The sequence below is a fragment of the Apium graveolens genome, chromosome 11, assembly GCF_009905375.1.
Source record: "Apium graveolens cultivar Ventura chromosome 11, ASM990537v1, whole genome shotgun sequence".
Classification (NCBI taxonomy): domain Eukaryota; kingdom Viridiplantae; phylum Streptophyta; class Magnoliopsida; order Apiales; family Apiaceae; genus Apium; species Apium graveolens.
The window spans coordinates 69997255-70004149 of NC_133657.1; the positions used below are offsets into that span (position 1 = coordinate 69997255).

General features: G+C 38.3%; 1 non-coding gene across 1 annotated transcript; it reads right to left on the reverse strand.

The window, feature by feature from the left end:
• Nucleotides 1-2105: 2105 nt before the first annotated feature.
• Nucleotides 2106-2212, reverse strand: LOC141699473 (small nucleolar RNA R71). The gene has a single exon (XR_012565936.1). It is a non-coding gene; the product is annotated as a small nucleolar RNA R71 (small nucleolar RNA).
• Between the last annotated feature and the right edge of the window lie 4683 nt (nucleotides 2213-6895).

Genomic DNA, 6895 nt, shown 5'->3' on the forward strand with positions numbered 1-6895 from the left:
CATTATTGGATTGTGACAAACATACATCAAACAATATCGAGCAACATATGTTCTTCTTCGTTATCCATGATTCCTGTTGAGTGGCATTTATGACACTTTATAATGCTCTATTAAGCTTTGAATTGGTGTATTTATACTCAAGTTATTGGCGTTTTAATGTGTTTTCTAGTATTTTTGCATTTTAGGCATTAATCTGAGAATCAGGTGAATTAGCATTGATCTGATGCTAATATGGTATTAGGATGGTTTCCAAGGAATAAAGCTTGTGAAGACCGGCTCAAATCCGCAAGAAAAAAGAAGAAAAATGATTTTTTGGCAGAAGCCCAGCGCGCCCGCGATGATCAAGCGCGCGGCCGCGCCAGGTCGGGTTTCAAGAATCCTGTTTTGAATAGAAGACTGATTTCTGGACTTCTCTGCTGATCAGGGATGCTATATAATCATAACTTTAGGTCATTTTTCAGAACATATCACAAGGAGAGCTATAAGAAGACCGTGTTAGCACGATTCAACGAAGACGAAGAAGATCTTATTTTTACTTGTGAATCTTTGTTCTAAGTTGTAACTTGGATGCTAGTTTTCTTATTTGTGAACCTTACTCTTGTTTCGTACTTGGTTTTGTTTATCGTTATAAAGACTACGTTTATTATACCATGCTTTCATCGAAACCCACGTTGATGATGAGTCCGATTATGGGCTAATCGTTATCGTGGGGTTCTAGCAGATTTATTTAGTTGAATTGTTTTGATGCCTTAGTGTGTGGTGATTGTATGATAACCTAGTATTGGTTGAGGGTATTCGTCTTATGAGCATCGCGAACTTATAATATAGTGTGTTAATTCTTAATGAAGTGAAAGTGAATTTAAGGATTTAAAACTTGCCATGCTACCGTAGGTTCATGTATTTGTTATGCATGATTCGTGGGTAATTTTAACCATCTTACTTGCCCTATGTAATCAAGATAGATAACTTGTGCTTAAACTGTTATGTTGTCAAATTCTATAGACATATAGGGTCTCAATATAATTGGTGTCTATTCAGCTTCCATCTCTTTGTGAATGTCTGGTAGTATGGTATTCGTGCAACGAAAGTTGGCGTTTACCAGTTTCGTGTTATCTGATTAGTGTCATCACCATTACATGCTAAGGTTGAGAACGAAAAGGCTATTGAATGAAGTACTTAATGAAGTTGGAATCCCATGTTTGTCATATATATTAATTCAATCAATCTTATTCTCTTAGTTATAATTGTTAGTTTAATTCTTAGTTATAAATAACCTCAATTTGTTATCATCTTAGCATTGAATAATAACCATACATTGTTGCTTAAGTGCATAAATTAATTAGTTAACCAAGCCAGTCTCTGTGGGAACATATCTGATTTATATCTTATACTACTTGCGAACTCGTATACTTGCGTGTATTATTAGCGCGTGTTTAGCGACTAATAAGTTTTTGGCACCGCTGCCGGGGACTACAATGTTAATTTTTAGTTTATGTGTTTTCTATCAGTGGTCGTTAAAGTTCATTGACTCGGGCATTGTTACTTATCCGTTTCCTTGTCTTATTTCAGGTACTCTAGCGAGGGTGTATGCATACGCATTCGCGTACTCGTAAGAGAACTCTGGATAAAGCCGATGAAGAAGTTTTGGTGGTTCGAAAGGAAGTTTTTGAAGAAGAAAAGAAGGTAGAAGAAGAGAAAGTCGAAGAACCAGTATTAGTAGTGATGGGAGATAAAGCAGAAAATCCTAAGGCTTTGATGGACTATTTTCAGCCTAAGATCAATGACATTCAGTCAAGCATCATCAGGCCAGCCATCAGGGCTAACACTTTTGAGATCAAGTCAAGGACGATTCAGATGATACAGAACTCTGTTCAGTTTGGGGGTTCTCCTACTGAAGACCCCAACATGCACATCGGGGATTTCATCGAGATCTACGATACTTTCAAGTTCAATGATGTGACCGAAGATGCTATCAAGCTGCGACTCTTCCCATTCTCTTTGAGGAATAAAGCTAAGTGTTGGTTATATTCTCTACCAGCAGGGTCTATCACCACTTGGGAAGACCTTGCTCAAAAGTTTCTCACTCAATTCTTGAGAAGACTGCTACAATCAGGAATGCTCTTACTCAGTTTGCTCAACAAATTGGAGAATCTCTGTGTGAGGCTTGGGATCGATATAACGAGATGCTAAGGAAGTGCCAACATCGTGGCATGCCTGATTGGATGATTAAAAACCGTTTCTACAATGGATTGGGTGCTACTTCTAGACCCATGCTTGATGAGGCATCAGGAGGAGCCTTGTGGGCTAAGAGCTACGGTGAAGCTTATGAATTGATTGAACTGATGGCTGCTAATGACTATCAGAATCCTTCCCAGAGACTGACTCAGGGAAAAGTAGCAGGAATTCTGGAGTTGAATGCAGCAACTTATATAGCTGCCCAACTTAATGCTTTGATGATTAAGGGGGACACTTTGTCTAATTATGGAGTTAATCAAATTGCTAGTGTCTGTGAGCTTTGTGCTGGTACCCATGAGACTGATTAGTGCGCAATTTCTAGTGAATCAACTCAGTTCGTGAGCAACTTTCAACGTTCGTAGCAACCTGTGCCAGCCACTTATCATCCCAACAACTGCAATCATCCTAATTTCAGTTGGAGCAACGCTCAGAATGCGGTTGAACAGCCTTATCAGCAGTATCTAGCTAAGCAGTGCAACCATCCTGGTTTTCAGCAACTACATTATGCACCAAAGCAGCAACTTCAGCTGCAACAAGCTAATGAAAAATCTGAATTAGAGGAGTTGAAGCTTATGTGCAAGAGTCAAGCTGTTTATATAAAGACCTTGGAAAATAAAATTGGACAAATTGCCAATGCCTTGCTAAATCGTCAACCTGGTATATTACCTAGTGACACTGAAGTGCCAGGAAGGAAGGAAGCTAAGGAGTAGGTAAAGGCAATCACTTTGAGGTCTGAAAAGGTTGCGAATCCCGAACAAACACAAGTGTTGACTGAAGAAGCTGGGGCTGAGAAAGAAGTAGAGCAGCAGGAAGTAGAAGTGGAACCAAGGAAGACTACTATTGAGCACACTCCTCCTGAGGGTAATACAGGGGAGAAACAGATCTATCCTCCACCGTCTTTTCCTAAGCGACTGCAGAAGAAAAAGCTGGACAAGCAATTTAAGAAGTTTCTATAGGTGTTTAAGAAACTTCATATTAACATACCTTTAGCTGAGGCTCTTGAGCAGATGCCTAGTTACACAAAGTTTTTGAAGGGTATTCTCTCTCGGAAAGTGAAGCTAGATGATTTAGAGATTGTCACTCTCACGGAGGAATGTAGTGCTGTGCTGCAACAGCAGTTGCCTCCAAAGCTTAAAGATCCAAGAAGCTTTACTATTCCATGTACTATTGGAAAAATGTCTTTTGACAGATGCTTACGTGACTTGGGAGCTAGCATCAATCTGATGCCTTTGTCAATCTTCAAGCAGTTGGACTTACCTGATCCAAAACCGACTTATATGACTTTGCAGTTGGCCGACCGTTCTATTACATATCCGCGACGTATTGTGGAGGATTTCTTGGTCAAGGTCGATAAACTCATCTTCCCTGCTGATTTTGTAATTCTGGATTTCGAGGAGGATAAGAAGATTCCCATAATCTCGGGAAGACCTTTCTTGGCAACTGGACGAACCTTGATAGATGTGTAGAAGGTAGATCTTACAATGCGAGTGTTGGATCAGGATCTAACTTTTAATGTGTTCAATGCTATGAAATTTCCTACGAAAAATGAGGAGTGCTTAAAGTGGAGTTGGTCTAGTCTGTGGTGACTTTGGAACTTGATCAATTGCTGAGGTCTAATGCCTTAGAGAAGGTCTTATTGGGGAATTCAGATAGTGAAGATGACGAAGGTGAAGAGCAATTGCAATATCTGAATGCTTCTCCCTGGAAGAGGAAGATTGATATGCCTTTTGAATCTCTTGGAATGGAGGAAATGAACAAAGATCCTAAACGCCTCAAGCCATCTATTGAGGAAGCTCCCACTCATGAGCTTAAGCCTTTACCTGAGCATTTGAGGTACACTTTTTTAGGTGATGCATCTACTCTGCCTGTGATTATTGCATCTGACCTTTCAGGTATTGACGAGGAAAAGCTCCAGAGGCTTCTGAGAGAGTTCAAATCGGCAATTGGTTGGACCATAGCAGATATCAAGGGAATCGGCCCTTCTTATTATATCCATAAAATTCTGCTAGAAGAAGGTAGCAAGCCTACGGTTGAGCAACAAAGAAGACTTAATCCGATCATAAAGGAAGTAGTGAAGAAGGAAATTCTTAAGTGGCTGGATACAGGGATTATTTATCCTATTTCTGACAGTTCTTGGGTGAGTCCGGTTCAGTGTGTACCAAAGAAAGGAGGTATCACAGTGGTTACTAATGATAAAAATGAGCTCATCCCTACTCGGATAGTCACGGGATGGAGAGTTTGTATGGATTACAGAAAGTTGAACAAGGCCACTAGGAAGGATCACTTCCCTTTGCCCTTCATTGACTAGATACTTGACAGATTGGCTGGTCATGAGTACTACTGTCTTCTAAATGGCTATTCGGGTTATAATCAGATTTGTATCGCTCCAGAAGATCAGGAGAAGACTACCTTCATTTGTCCATTTGATACTTTCGCCTTCAGACGAGTTTCTTTTGGTCTGTGTGGTGCACCAGCCACATTTCAGAGATGTATGATGGCCATCTTTTCTGATATGATTGGCCAAAATATGGAGGTGTTTATGGATGACTTCTCTGTATTTGGCGATTCTTTTGATGAATGCTTACAAAATCTTGCACACGTTCTCAAGAGGTATGTTGAGACCAATCTGGTTCTCAATTGGGAGAAATGTCACTTTATGGTGCGACATGGTATTATTCTTAGGCACAAGGTTTCTAGTAAGGGTCTTGAGGTGGACATAGCCAATGTGGGGGTCATTGAGAATCTTCCTCCACCGATTTCTGTTAAGGGAATTCACAGTTTTCTTGGGCATTAGGGTTTCTATAGGCGTTTCATCGAGGACTTTTCAAAGATTTCAAAGCCATTGTGCAATTTTCTAGAGAAAGATGTCCCTTTCAAGTTTGATGACGAGTGCCTTGCAGCTTTTGAGATATTGAAGAAGAGTTTAATCATGGCACCTGTCATAACTACACCTGATTGGAATGAACCTTTTGAGATGATGTGCGATACAAGTGACTATGCAGTTGGAGCAGTTCTTGGGCAGAGGAAGGAAAATATATTTCATGTGGTACACTATGCTAGCAAGACCCTAAATGGTGCTCAAGTTCGTCTTGACTTTCATTCAGAATTCAAGATCACATGCAAAGTTCGTCTTGACTTTCATTTCTATGCCGAGATTCGAATTAACCCATGTGCTATGTCGGAATCAGGATTTGACCATTATCAAGTCACTATCAGCTACTATTCAAATCCCTTAGTTGTCGAGAGTGATTTATTAGTCATTGATGGATTGATGCAGTTATCTGTTGATGTTGTGGCTTTATTTAGCAGTTGATAACTCACTTTACTTGATCAGGATTTCATGGCATCACTTATTTACAATTAGCCACCCTATTCTAGATTATCCATTATGTCAACATGACTTCTAAATGAATAACAACATCACTAAATAATATAGAAATATCATAGAAAACATTATAAAAATTTCATCAGTTGACGAGTTACCCTTTCAACGGCTATCAGTTAGGATGGTTAGCAGTTGAAGGCTACAAAATGACTTAACATAATTATGCTATGTGTTTTTCTTATTATGAAGAATTAAGTCTGATTCCTAACAAAAATCAATTCCCAAAACTAACGGGTTAAACTTATGTGAGAAATTGGTTTTTTGGGTTTAACTATTTTCATCAGATTTACTTTGATAAAGAAGATCATTAACCATCGTCTAAGGTATTGTACTATTTCCCATTTTTTTATGTATATATGTTGTTATACATGGTTACATTTTAGATATATCAATATTCTTCACGTCGATCGGTCAGTTCACATTTGTGAGGAAGATCTTCAATGATCGTTCTATTGCCAAGTCCCATATAAAGAAAGTCATATGCTCAGGTATCACACATATACATGTATATTGTCTTGCATCAAGCCGGGGGTATCCCCTGTAAACAACCACCTTATTTTTCAGAATAGGGGCATGGCCTGGATATATTTTACCCTCCTTAGACCCCGCTCTAAGCGGGATATACTGAGTACGTTTGATTTATATTTATATTACTTGTTCAACACATACACATTCTTAAACAGGTTTACTGGACCAATTATCGGGTTATAGAAATACCCATGTTGTTTAATAAATATCAATTTTTGCTAATCATTTTTTCTTCACGGTTGAATAGTCCACCTTTAGGTATATATATATATATATATATATGGGTTAGGTTCTATGGAGTCCCCTATTTCATTGGAGTCCTTGGAGTCCATATATGTTCTGCAAGTAAAATATAGCTTAAATTGTTGCAAAACGTATTATTTTTCGAATGATATTCTACAAATATCATAATTTTATTGAAAATCTTACAGATTGCATAGATTTTACAAGTAGAAGGTTGCAAAAATATATTATTCTACAAAACATGCTTAGTTTGCAGAACATAAATGTTCATGTTGCAGAACATACATATTGTACTTGTAAATATATGAGATTTGCATGATTTTATTGAAGTAATGATATTTGTGAAACATGTTTTGTAAGATAACACGTTTTAGAAGATATTTTATTTGTAGAACATAGATGGACTCCGAGGTCTCCAATTAAAAGGCGGACTCCACAGAACTTTACTCTCTCTCTTTCTCTCTCTCTCTCTCTCTCTATATATATATATATATATATACTAAC